The sequence below is a fragment of the Oncorhynchus nerka genome, linkage group LG17 (assembly GCF_034236695.1).
Source record: "Oncorhynchus nerka isolate Pitt River linkage group LG17, Oner_Uvic_2.0, whole genome shotgun sequence".
Classification (NCBI taxonomy): domain Eukaryota; kingdom Metazoa; phylum Chordata; class Actinopteri; order Salmoniformes; family Salmonidae; genus Oncorhynchus; species Oncorhynchus nerka.
Window position 1 is genome coordinate 30,627,910 of NC_088412.1, and position 14,541 is coordinate 30,642,450.

Here is a 14,541-nt window from a genome sequence, read left to right on the forward strand (position 1 = left end):
ACCGCCACAGGAAAGGAAGACCCAGAGATACCTCTGCTGCAAAGTATACGTTCATTAAAGTTACCAGCCTCAAACATTGCAGCCCAAATAAATGCTTCACACAGTTCAATTAACAGACACATCTCAACATCAACCGCTCAGAGACTGCATGAATCAGGCCTTCATGGTTAAATTGCTGCAAAGAAACCACTACTAAAGGACACCAATAAGAAGAGACTTGCTTGGGCCAAGAAACACGAGCAATGGACATTGGACCGGTGGAAATCTGTCCTTAGATCTGATGAATCCAAATTTGAGATTTTTGGTTCCAACCGCCATGCCTTTGTGAGCCAAAGAGTACGTGAACAGAAGATCTCCACATGTGCGGTTCCCACCGTGAAGCATGAAGGAGGAGGTGTGATGGTGTGGGGGTGCTTTGCTGGTGACACTGTTGGTGATTTATTTAGAATTCAAGGCACAGTTAACAAGCATGGCTACCACAGCATTCTGCATCGATATGCCATCCCATCTGGTTTGCGCTTAGTGGGACTATCATTTGTTTTTCAACAGGACAATGACCCAAGACACCTCCAGGCTGGGTAAAGGCTATTTGACCAAGAAGGAGAATGATGGAGTGCTGCATCAGATGACCTGGCCTACACAATCACCCGACCTCAACCCAATTGAGATGGTTTGGGATGAGTTGGACCGTAGAGTGAAAGAAAAGCAGCCAACAAGTGCTCAACATATGTGGGAACTCCTTCAAGACTGTTCGAAAAGAATTACCGGTGAAACTGGTTGAGAGAATACCAAGATTGTGCAAAGCTGTTATCAAGGCAAAGGGTTGCTATTTTGAAGATAAAATAAATTATATAATATATTTTCATTTGTTTTAACACTTTTTTTATTAGTACATGATTCCATATATGTTATTTCATTAGTTTTGATGTCTTCACTATTATTCTACAATGTAGAAAATAGGAAAAATAATGAAAAAACATTGAATGAGTAGGTGTGTCCAAACTTTTGACTGGTACTCTATATACACTACCGTTCCAAAGTTCCAAACTTAGATATGTCCTTGCTTTTGAAAGAAAAGCTATTTTTTTTGTCCAGTAAAATAACAAGAAATTGATCAGAAATACAGTGTAGACATTGTTAATGTTGTAAATGACGGTTGTAGTCGGAAACGGCTGATTTTGAATTAAATGTCTACATACTGTAGGTGTACAGAGGCCCATTATCAGCAACCATCACTCCTGTGTTCCAATGGCACGCTGTGTTAGCTAATCCAAGGTTATCATTTTAAAAGGCTAATTGATCATTAGAAAACCATTTTGCAATTATGTTAGCACAGCTGAAAACTGTAGTTCTAATTAAAGAAGCAATAAAACTGACCTTCTTCAGACTAGTTGAGTATCTGGAGCATCAGCATTTGTGGGTTCGAATACAGGCTCAAAATGACCACAAATAAATAACTTTCTTGTGAAACTCGTCAGTCTATTCTTGTTCTGAGAGATGAAGGCTATTCCATGTGAAAACTGCCAAGAAACTGAAGATCTCGTACAACACTGTGTACTACTCCCTTGACAGAACAGGGCAAACTGGCCCTAACCAGAATAGAAAGAGGAGTGTGAGGCCCCGGTGCACAACTGAGCAAGAGGACAAGTACATTAAACATGTCTAGTTTGAGAAACAGACGCCTCACAAGTCGTCAACTTGCAGCTTCATTAAATAGTACCAGCAAAACACCAGTCTCACCGTCAACAGTGAAGAGGCGACTCCAGGCAGCTGGCTTTTCATTCAAAAACAAGAACATTTCTAAGTTACCCCAAGCATTTGAACGGTAGTGTATTTTGTAATGTCATATATTTAACCTGGACTTACTGGCCAGCCACGATGGGTTAGTAAGGAATCTGAGACAAACCGCTAGTAATCAGTGTGTGTGTTTGTGTGACATGGGACTTTAGCCATCTCCAGCGGCAAAATCACTGTTTTGTGGCCCCTGTGACATTGATCAACTCTTGTTGTAATTAGACATTCTGAGGCATTTTGACCTTCTTTTGGCCCAAAACTGTAAGGTAAACGTTTGTGTAAATGTTGTTACTCATTATCATGGCAGACTGTGGGAATTCAGTTGTAGTCTTGACCTTGGGCATTGCTAATCTGTATCTACCAGTCCCAATGTGACAGACTTATGTATGAAGACTATTATGATGCCAATCCTAGTGAATTTAGAGAGGGTTTCCTTTCAACTGTTTAACAGTAGTCTAATACATATGGATAGACAACAATAAGCTATTTCACAACTCTATTTCATTACCTCAGAGCTGGTGTTTTATGATAAAAAAATAAAATAAAATAAAAAATGTGGGCCAGGGCTGAGTAAACATATAATAAATCATTGACCAAGTTGAACTAAAAAGGTGGGGTCAAAGAGGATAGCTTTGACCTTGCGTGGGTGGTCACATGATCAAAATAGAATGTGGAGATGGGAGTGGTCATAGTTTTTTTGTTTTGAGCCCTTATTGATTTCATTTTATAATCAAATTTACCAATCACATCTATCACATATGAGAGAATCGGCTTCTGTTATGTCATACTAGTACATTGTCACTCAATGGTCTCTAGGTCACTTGCAGGCAGGCAGGCAGGCAGTCCTCAGCTCCCAGATCGAAAGGCCTAGTTAATGATTAACAATAACAGTCAGATTTATTGTGTACAGTGATGCTGTCAAGAAGCATTTCCTTCTCTAGCTTGTCCGGGAAACACACACTCTACAGACACACTCTCAGGCTCTCTGCCTGTCTACAGCTACCATACCGACACTTCTAGCTCTAGATCAGACAGCTGCCAGATGAATCAGACCATGCAACCCTCCCACAGCTCTCATCCCAGGCAAGTCTTCTTTTCTCTGTGCATAAACAGAGGATCTATACCCTCTCCTCTACACACCACCCACTCACACACTGCAGAGACTGCTAGTGGATGTGTGGTTGGGTGATTCATGTGTGGGTGTCAGAAAATGTGGGTGCCTGGTACATAGACTGTAACGGTCTGATATTTTAGGATTTTCACGGTTAACTAGTTTGGGTACTTGGTATAGGGGAACATAATGGGGCATCTACAGTAGTATCTAGTTACTGGCTTTTATACAAAACGAACTAAACTTGCACTGGGTAGTTAGCCATAAGATCCCAGTTATGATTCCATTTTTTTTTTTTTAAGTATTCAGACCTTTTACTCTGTACCTTGTTGAAGCACCTTTCGCAAGCCTCAAGTCTTCTTGGGCATGACGCTACAAGCTTGGCACGTGTATTTGGGGAGTTTCTCCCATTCTTCTCTGCAGATCCTCTCAAGCTCTGTGAGGTTGGATGGGGAGTGTCGCGGCAAAGCTATTTTCAGGTCTCTCCAGAGATGTTCGATCGGGTTCAAGCCGGGCTCTGGCTGTGCAACTCAAGGACATTCAGAGACTTGTCCCGAAGCCACTCCTGTGTTGTCTTGGCTGTGCTTAGGCTCGTTGTCCTGTTAGAAGGTGAACCAGGTTTTCATCAAGGATCTCTCTGTATTTGCTCCATTCATCTTTCCCTCGAACCTGACAAGTCTCCCAGTCCCTGCCGCTGAAAAACATCCCCACAGCATGATGCTACCACCACCATGCGTCACTGTAGGGATAGTGCCAGGTTTCCTCCAGACATGACGCTTGGCATTCAGGCCAAAGAGTTCAGTCTTGGTTTCATCAGACCTGAGAATCTTGCACTGCAGAGATGGTTGTCCTTTTGGAAGGTTCTCCCATCTCCACAGAGGAGCTCTGGAGCTCTGTCAGAGTGACCATCGGGTTCTTGGTCACCTCCCTGATCAAGGCCCTTCTCCCCTGATTTCTCAGTTTGGCTGGGCTGCCAGCTCTAAGAAGAGTCTGGGTGGATCCAAACTTCTTCCATTTATGAATGATGGAGGCCACTGTGCTGCAGACATTTTTTGGTACCCATCCCCAGATATGTATCTCGATGGCTTTGTTTTTGCTCTGACATGCACAGTCAACTGTGGGACCTTATATAGACAGGAGTGCGCCTTTCCAAATCATGTCCAATCAGTTTAATTTACCCCAGGTGGACTCCAATCAAGTTGTAGAAACATCTCAAGGATGATCAATGGAAACAGGATGCACCTGAGCTCAATTTTGAGTCTCATAGCAAACGGTCTGAATAGTAATGTTAATAAGGTATTTCGTTTTTTTATTTGTAATACATTTGAAAAAATGTCTTAACCTGTTTTTTCGTATAGGGTATTGTGTGTAGAATTATTTAATCCATTTTAGAATAAGGCTGTAACGTTAAAAAAAAATGGGAAAAGGGAAGGGGTCTTTGTAGGATTTTGAATGAATTTATTTGCAAATTATGGTGGAAAATAGGTATGAATAAGTATAAGTAAATATATGTAAACAGACCATAAATGTCTCAGATTTTTGGTTTAATATATAGCTGTGAGTGCTATTGTATGATACAATGTCAGTACTTGTTGCATTTACAATTTACAACTAGTCCTATCATGAAATGATTTGAGCCAGTGCATGTATGGCTGTGGATTGACTGCATTGTTGGAATGTAATGTTGACATATTGTCAGTTAATTAAACACATTCCTCTAAAACTGCCTGGCTAGCTAGCTAACACACATACTGTACAGTGCAGATCAATTCTTCACATTCATTGTTTTACACAATATCTTATCACAGCACTGGCAAACTGTGGTAGACCAACTCCCTGACCAACATGGCTGACATTTGGACCATTAGAAAGATGTTAATGTTTATTCGAGTATTCTAATTACATGGCCATACATGCCTTCAAACCACCATAAAACCCTTAAATGATGCACTTACCTAAGGAAATGTTTGAGAGGTTCGATGCAACACCCTTACACAATTCCCTTTGAGAAGGGGAAATTATACTTTAAGGTGAACCCTTAAAAGGGAAATGTCAAAGAAGTGGAAGGCTACCCGAACCGTCTGACCCAAGACTAAACAATTTAAAGTCAATGCTACCAAATACTAGTTGATTGTATGTAAACTTCTGACCCACTGGGAATGTGATGAAAGAAATAAAAGCTGAATTAAATCATTCTCTCTACTATTATTCTGACATTTCACATTCTTATAAAAAGTGGGGATCCTAACTGACCTAAGACAGGGAATTTTTACTAGGAGTAAATGTCAGGAATTGTAAAAACTGAGTTTAAATGTATTTGGCTAAGGTGTATGTAAACTTCAACTGTATGTTGATGTTGGGGTGGTGCTGGAGATTTTTTAAGTGTCCCTTTCAGGATAACACTTAAGATGTTTTATGCAAATGCCATGAAGGGTTCTAAGCCCTAATGTGACAACCAATACAATCACACAGCAGTGTCAATCAATAGACACTACAAGATGCAAATGCCATGAAGGGTTCTAAGCCCTAATGTGACAACCAATACAATCACACAGCAGTGTCAATCAATAGACACTACAAGATGTTGATAATTTTTTTGTACACTCAGTGCATGTCCATTTAAAAGTGGTTACAATTCATGACATTTTGATGACGTTAGTATGATAAACTAACGGAAACGTACATTTTCATCAAAGTTTCTTCATTTTTATTTTTACTTTTTCAAAATACTAATATTAATGGACCAAAAAAATCTCTAAATGAACTGATAACTCTTACTAATAACCATGAATGTTATTAATAATGCTGAGAATAGAGGCAGTCTGGAGTGAAGGAGGAGATCGTATGAGCTCCATCCAGCTAACTTAGACCTTGATCATTTCAGAGCTGATATTTCCTTATGATGAGGTCCACTGTGATTTATAAGACCTTGGCTTCATCTCTTCTCAGGTGTTTGTTTCTGTTATTGTCTTACTATTCCAGGGGGGTGTATCTCATGTTCATGAGGGCCACAGTGTCCAATCACTCTTCTATATGGTTATTCCCAGTAACATGTTGGATAAAGTCCATAAAGCTCAAAAGATGAAGAAATTCAATGGCTTTGGAGTCAGTGTCTTTGTCAACATGAATATTAAAACCAACACAATTATTTTATCATTGTTCTCAAGCACAATAGACAATGGTTTTAGAGAAATCAGTGAAGAAAGTGGGGCAGTGCTTTGGTGGACAGCACTGGTGGCTGACATTGAAACAGTATGGCATGATGCTCAAAAGACCCAAAGTCACCAAATGTAAATACTGTAGTGCTGCTCTTATTGAAGCCTCCCCTTGGATTACAGCTGTTCCCCACCCTTTTCCCTTTTCTGACAGAGTATAAAAGCTGTAATCCAGGAGGAGGCTTCAATAAGAGCAGCACTACAGTCTGAAGACAGCCATGTTTCAGTGAGAAACATGCAATCAACTTTGAGCTCTGTAATGAGGTCAATCATGAGAAAGGTTTTACTAGTGATTGCTCTAACATTTAAAAGCAACATATTCAATGAGTGTGGGCCACTCTGCCCCTGGGGGCAACTGCCTCAAGGTAACCAATGGAATAACAACCAAATGATTAACGTTTCAACCACATTTTCTGATAGTCTCCAATCTATCAGAATGGTAGGAGATGACAGTTTGCATAAACTCACTAGAAGGCAGAGTTAAGGGAACATAAATGAAGTTACTCAAAATAACCCTAGAGCCGTTTCTACAGGAGTTGATACTTTCCAAATCCTCTGTTCCTTATTCTGACAGGGATAACTAGAGCACTACTAGACCCTGTCGGTCTGTCTCTAAAACAGTTTGCAATGACGCTGGAAATATTCCTGGAACCCCTGCGGTTATATTAAAAAGTGCAGGGGTTCCCAAACTTTTTGAATCGGGGCCCCCCCTTCCAGCATTGGGGGTCTATTTCTATGAGCAAAAGCAGTGTTCATGACACAAACTGTTCATAGAATTTTGCAGGTTTAAAGCTTATTTCCTGCAATTCTACACATTTTATCATGGCGTGCAAAAATCATTTTGTAGTTTTTAAAGCACATTTTCTAATATGTATTCATGTGGTATTTGAATGACTCAAAGATTACAACAATATCTTGACTACAGCAGCAGGTCAATCTCGTCTCTCCTTCACCATTGTCTGTGTCATCATCACGTGATGCAATAACTACTCCACCCGACCTGCCCCTCTTACCCATGCCTCCCCCTCTTACCCATGCCTCCCCCTCTTACCCATGCCTCCCCCTCTTACCCATGCCTCCCCCTCTTACCCATGCCTCCCCCTAAGAGAGAGAGAGGAGCTGTACTTGGTTAATTAACATTCAGTAGACAAGGTCATGTCACTTGTACAAAAGCTTCTCATGCTGCCGTCAGCATTTTGCTCAATCCCGCACTAATATGAACACATTACACTAGCAATATGACAGTTTCCCTAATGGTGAATCATCATTTTTGGGGTACAAATATGAATGGAAAGAGTAGTGATTGAGTACTTATTTATGTTACCTTGTTTCTCTGTCTGCAGCTCCCTGTCTGATCTCGTACTGGAGACTTGGGTCCTGGCTGGATGCCACCAGCTGCCCTCTGTGTAGACAAAGGGTAAGAAAGACACACCCAACTGTAGAAACATCCATTATTACCATGATATTACACTTGTTATCCGACAAGAAAAATAGCAAAATTATGTTGAATAAAAGTGATAAATAATGGTTCAGAATTGATTGAATGTAACTTGAATGGATTTTATTAAAACATGCTACAACCACACTACAACCTAGTAACACACAAAACCTTCAGATAATCTTTACCAATTAAACCATACAACACATTCTCAAGGGTCTTTCTGCAGGTATTTTACGCACGCTAGACTAGAGCTTCATAGCCTTTGTTATACTGTAGATAGCTTGACGTCTCTCGCGTTTTATGAACATATCAGGTTCTGTGATTTAATTTTGACCTTGAATGTGGCTGCAGAAAAGATGGCAGTATTTACATGATAATAAAGGTGAGTTCCTTTCCCATCCCTCTGATAATGGTTTTGTAACTGGAATACTGCTTACGCAACCACCGCATAGAGACTGTATTGTACAAGGACAATGGAAGGATATCACACTAAAGTAGAATACAATTCTCTCTCACTCCTGTGGTTGATACTGTTGGGTACATCTCAATACTCTAAAGTGGCCACCTCTCCTCATTTTCTTTACTTCATCTGGACTGATCTAAAATAAGAAAACGTTACAAAACCTGTTGCTACATCATGCTCTACTCTAGTGAACACGAGCCAGATCTCTATCCCACCTGAAGCCAGGTGAGGTGACCGTGACACCCTCTACTCACACCCTCTACTCACACCTGTGCCCCTGTCTTGTCTTCTGTCCCTAGGTGACAGACTACTTGTGTGACACGCCCCTGTTCCTGCAGCGGCAGGGTAGCCTAGTGGTTAGAGCGTTGGACTAGTAACCGGAAGGTTGCAAGTTCAAATCCCCGAGCTGACAAGGTACAAATCTGTCGTTCTGCCCCTGAACAGGCAGTTAACCCACTGTTCCTAGGCCGTCATTGAAAATAAGAATTTGTTCTTAACTGACTTGCCTAGTAAAATAAAGGTAAAATAAAAAATACATTTAAAAAAAGCTGCTAGCTCGCGGCCTGGGTGCTATGGCGGGGGGTTTACAGCTAATTACAGGCGAACAGCAGGCAGTCTAACCAGGGGCCCAGTTTATGCGTTGATGAATGTATGCTGACGTACGTGTCTCAGCTGTCTCACACCTTGCCTTCTTTCTTTCCTTCATGACCAGTGATCTGGTGAGATGGTGAAAGCTACATGGTGGAACCTACACAACTAGTTTCACCATGCGGTGTAGGCCTACCAGTGGAGGCTGGTGGGAGGAGCTATAGGAGGACAGGCTCATTATAATGGCTGGAATGGAATGGTATCTAACATAATTCCTACTAAACTCATTTGAGAGTGGGCATGTTTGATGGATTACGATGTAGCATTTTATTTTGTTTTTTTGTGTAGTGGTTTTTTGTGTAGTATTTCTACTCCTACAGTATATACAGTACCTGTAGCCTTTATTTTGGAGACAGTTATGGTTCAGTGAGCCCCGGGGTCTGTTCAGGAGGGTGCAGATTAAATGTAGGCCTATTGTGTTGCACCCTACTGTCAAATTAAACTGTAAATACTTGATATTTTACCAAGGCGTTGTTGAAAACTTGCTTCTGATTGGCATTCTAGAATGTGCATTATGGGATAATCAAGGGGGCTATGCTTTCTTTGGAAAATAATGAACACGTGGAAGGTGTGTTCCACGACACACCACTAGCAGAGTGGAACTGACCTTCCTTGGAGTTGCATTATTTTCTGGAGAACGCAAGTTGATTATCCCTTTTATACCATGGCTATAAATTAACATGTGTTCTTTGCTGGGAGAAATGTGCTTAACATACACTGAAGTAGCTAGCTAGCAACTTAACTAGATAGCTACAGTAGTTTCTGTGGTAACCGAACAACCAGACTTGCTAGTTTAGCTAACCAAACCATCAGTCCTAACTTGCTATTATGAATTTTGAATTCAACATTAGACCTTTGCTTTCAAAAGCAATGTTGTGGAAATTCTTACACAGGGCCACTCAAAGTAAATCTTAAATGAATCATTTTTTATTGTCAGCTTGCTGGAGAGGTTCCAACCAACTCAATGCACCATAGTACACATGTCGATCAGGGTCTCTAATGTGGCAGTCCCGTTAGTTATTTTATATACTTACACAGAAAGTAATACTTGCATGATTTAGCCTGTTCAGTATTTATTTGCTATCATTCATGTGACGGATTGCTATCCTTCATGTGACCGACCAATACTGGTTCATGCATGTGGCAGACCAATACCTCATGAGGCTTCTTCTCTCCAAGCTGAGACCTTGAAACTGGGGGTCTGGGCGTACTTCCAAATTTCAAATACTACAGTGAGGATTTCTCACTTGCATGAACACAGAAATTGGTTATCAGAAAAGCACAAACAGAACACAGAAATTGATTATTTGAAAAGCACAAACAAACATTTCCATCACAGCAGCTCAAACAAAACATGTACAAATTCACTATAGCCATTGAACTCTACAGTGAAAATATACTGTGCGCTGTAGGGAAATAATGCACACTCTAGAATGCCCTTCAAGCCAATCAGAAAAGACTATTCAACAATTCCATGGTTTAGGCAATAAGACATGAGGGGTGTGGTATATGGCCAATATACTACGGCTAAGGGCTGTTCTTAGGCACGATGCCATGTTACCAACTGGTTACCAATGTAATTAGAGCAGGTAAAATAATGCTTTATCATATCTGTGGTATACTATGGCTGTCAGCCAATCAGCATTCAGGACTTGAACCACCCAGTTTATAATTAAGTGATAATGCCAGAGAAGCATTGGAGGATATTTGGAAGATATATTGGCAGTGTTTGGAGGCTATATTGGCACGGGTGTTGTTAGGCCCGAGACGAAGTCTGTTCTCAATGTTCCATTTCCATACTGGCTGGCAACGTTCTTATCCCTTGCTTGCTAGTTAACCAACTATGGCCAACTTACATTCACACCAAAAAAGTGCAGCCAAAGTAACTGCATTTGCATTTGTTTAAGCTGTTTTCGAGACCTTGAATGTGGATTCATCCATAACAATGAACTAATAATGTGCGATTTTGCCTGGCATAGAACATTTGCCCTCTCGCCAGGCCACTGTTCAGAATAGCCAAATACACAGCTAACACAATCATTTCAACCTGAAGCTGAAATGAAAGCAAACGAGCTACATTTCGTGTTTTTCTTTTCTTTGTATATGGCCAAAGAAATTATGCAGATTCATGATTTCGACTGGCTGAGAAAATCTGCAAGCCTGTCTTTCTCGAGACGTTCATTACCATAGGACAGCTGGAGATTGAATTTTATTACAAATCTCCGCTGTTGAAAACCAAATGCTAGTCTAAAAGAAATGGGAGATAATGTCTAGATGCTTTTTACAATGTAGATCTAGTAAATAAATGGCCTGGCTGAACTGATTATCCAGTCAGATGGAGTAAATAGGTATAGAATTAGCCTGTGGTCATTTGTGAATTATAAACTGGGAGGTTCGAGCCCTGAATGCTGATTGGCTGAAAGCCGTGTTATATCAGACCATATACCATGGGTATGACAAAACATTTATTTGAAAATGCTCTAATTACTTTGGTAACCAGTTTATAATAGGCACCTCAGGTGTTTGTGGTATGATGCCAAAATACGGTACCACGGCTAAGGGCTGTATCTAGCTACTCCGCGATGCGTCGCGCATAAGAACAGCCCTTAGCCATGATAGTTTGGCCATATAGAAAAGTTTTTGGTCATACGCACATCCTTAAAAACATAGATGCTGGGCTAATAAAGAATACTAGTATAGAACAAGAAGGCCCGCACACTGTTAAAGCTCCCAATTCACAGATTTATTGACAACGTTTCGATCTGAAACTAATCTTCGTCAGGTCAAATAAACTGAGTGCTCACATCCCAAAATATACACATTTCACCTCACATGACCATTGTGGACATGACGCATGGTGGGTGCAAAAACAATGTTTATCTCTAATCATTGAATAACAATGAGATGAGTTCATGTAGTAGTTCCAGAAAATAATATATATTTACAAAATGACCAGGTGGGTAACCTGGAAGGCAAGACAAATTAAAGTGACATATTCACTTTTATTTATCAAACTCTTGGTTCAGACCTCTAGGAGACATGGTACACAAACGTTGAATCCAGTACAATTCTCTTCTCAATAATAGATGATCAGTATCTCCCCCCCTTCTAGGAGTTTTAACATGTTCGATGCCAATGTGTCTCGAAGAGCTAATGTTGTGACGAGACTCCACAAAATGCACAGCCACAGGGTTTCTCTGGTCAAGGGTCCTGATATTACTCCTGAATTCTGCTATCCTTGTTTTCAGAGCTCGTTTTGTTTTTCCTACATAGCATAGACCACAAAAACACTTGATGTAATGATGCCCATATACTACACCCCCTCGTACCTGATTGCTCAAATAGACACCACCTGGAATGCGGTTTTAACCAATCAGCATCCAGGATTAGACCCACCCATTGTATAATTCCATATAATTTACAGTAGAATTCAATGGATATAGTTCATTCTTACATGTTAAGAGTGTCTTGATAAGATTGTCTGCTAAATTATGAAATGTTATACAGTATGTTTCAATTGCTTTTGCCAGCAGCATACCACCCCGCATCCCACTGCTAGCTTGCCTCTGAAGCTAAGTAGGGTTGTCCTGTCACCTGGTCGGTCCCTGTATGGGAGACCAGATGCTGCTGGAAGTGGTGAAGGAGGGCCAGTAGGGGGCACTCTTTCCTCTGGTCTAAAAAAATATCCCAATGCCTCAGAGCAGTGATTGGGGACATTGCCCTGTGTAAGGCTGCCATCTTTCGGATGGTACATTAAACGGGTGTCCTGACTCTCTGTGGTCACTAAAGATCTCATGGCACTTATTGTAAGAATAGGGGTGTTGTTAACCAAGGTATCCTGGCTAAATTTCAAATCTGGCCCTCATACCATCATGGCCACCTAATCATCCCCAGCTTCCAATTGGTTCATTCATCCCCCTCTCCCCCTTGTAACTATTTCCCAGGTCGTTGCTGTAAATGAGAATGTTTTCTCAGTCAACTTACCTGGTAAAATAAAGGTTAAAAAATAAACAAATAATTGAATGCCAATGTCAAATTGAAAGCATTGTTGAATTCGATTTTCAAAGTGGTGTTAAGTACTTAAGTACAAATATTTAAAGTACTACTTAAGTTGATTTTTTGGGTATCTGTACTTTACTTTACTATTTATATTTTACTGCAATACATTGCTAAAGAAAATAATGTACTTTTTACTCCATACATTTTCCCTGACACCCAAAATTGTCCAATTCACAGACTTATCAAGAGAACATCCAAGGTCATCCCTACTGCCTCTGATCTGGCAGGCTAACTGAACACAAATGCTTTGTTTGTAAATGATGTCCGGGAGTTGGAGTGTGCCCCTTGCAATCCATCAATGTAAAACAAAAATCAAGAAAATTGTGCTGTCTGGTTTCCTTAATATAAGGAATTTGAAATGGTTTATACTTTGACATTTGAGCAATTCCATTTACTTTTGATACTAAAGTATACTCAAGTAGTATTTTACTAGGTGATTTAACACTTTTACTTGAGTTATTTTCTATTAAGCTATCTTTACTTTTACTCAAGTATGACAATTGAGTACTTTTTCCACCACTGGATGTTCATAATGTCAAGCTAGGTCTGATGGTTTGGTTACCACTGCAAGTATTGTAGCTATCTAGTAAACTTGTTAGCGTCTAAAGTAAATGTTAAATTATAGCCATGGTATTAAAAGGATAATCAACGCTCTTTCTCTGGAATATAATGCAACTCCGTGGAAGGTCAGAACACCTTTCAAGTAGCTTGTTATTTTCCATAGAACACCCCCACGTTGATTATCCCTTAACATTGTGAATACTTGTAAAACACTTCTATTCTATAAATGTTGTATTTATTGTTCTAAAACTTTGTTCCTTGAGTGTCAATTATTGCATTTCCACATGTTGTATTTATTGAAATGTATTTATTTAGTTCTCCATTTGAAAGAACAGTTCATAAACCATTTGTCAATTTGTCAGTAAATTACACGATAACTAATCTTCCAATATAATTGAACAGTACCAGTGATACACAGCGGACCAATCAAACTCTGTGTTAGTGGTAGCGTGAACATTGGAACGTTAAAGACAGCTCAAGTGATCTCCCGGGCTACGCATGTTGACTAGCACTGCTGCCTGGTGTAGTCATCAACAGTGAGAGAGTTAGCTAGACAATACAGCTCCCTCACACTGGAGTCCAACTTCGGCTTGGATGTCTTTTTCACTTCTGAAATGGTAAGAAACATTCATATTACTACCCCATTTACATTTACATTACATTTAAGTCATTTAGCAGACGCTCTTATCCAGAGCGACTTACAAATTGGTGCGTTCACCTTAAGACATCCAGTGGAACAGCCACTTTACAATAGTGCATCTAAATCTTTTAAGGGGGGTGAGAAGGATTACTTTATCCTATCCTAGGTATTCCTGAAAGAGGTGGGGTTTCAGGTGTCTCCGGAAGGTGGTGATTGACTCCGCTGTCCTGGCGTCGTGAGGGAGTTTGTTCCACCATTGGGGGGCCAGAGCAGTGAACAGTTTTGACTGGGCTGCGCGGGAACTGTACTTCCTCAGTGGTAGGGAGGCGAGCAGGCCAGAGGTGGATGAACGCAGTGCCCTTGTTTGGGTGTAGGGCCTGATCAGAGCCTGGAGGTACTGAGGTGCCGTTCCCCTCACAGCTCCGTAGGCAAGCACCATGGTCTTGTAGCGGATGCGAGCTTCAACTGGAAGCCAGTGGAGAGAGCGGAGGAGCGGGGTGACGTGAGAGAACTTGGGAAGGTTGAACACCAGACGGGCAGCGGCGTTCTGGATGAGTTGTAGGGGTTTAATGGCACAGGCAGGGAGCCCAGCCAACAGCGAGTTGCAGT

The 14,541-nt window shown here is 40.8% G+C and overlaps 1 long non-coding RNA gene across 2 annotated transcripts; it reads left to right on the forward strand.

Annotated features, from left to right (window-relative positions):
* Positions 1-7,264: 7,264 nt before the first annotated feature.
* On the forward strand, positions 7,265-13,541 carry LOC115145058 (uncharacterized). Of its 2 annotated transcripts, XR_010459431.1 has the most exons (3): positions 7,265-7,537; positions 8,324-8,438; positions 8,737-13,541. It is a non-coding gene; the product is annotated as an uncharacterized LOC115145058 (long non-coding RNA). The 2 variants fall into 2 exon arrangements; XR_010459432.1 differs by lacking the exon at positions 8,324-8,438.
* Positions 13,542-14,541: the final 1,000 nt, after the last annotated feature.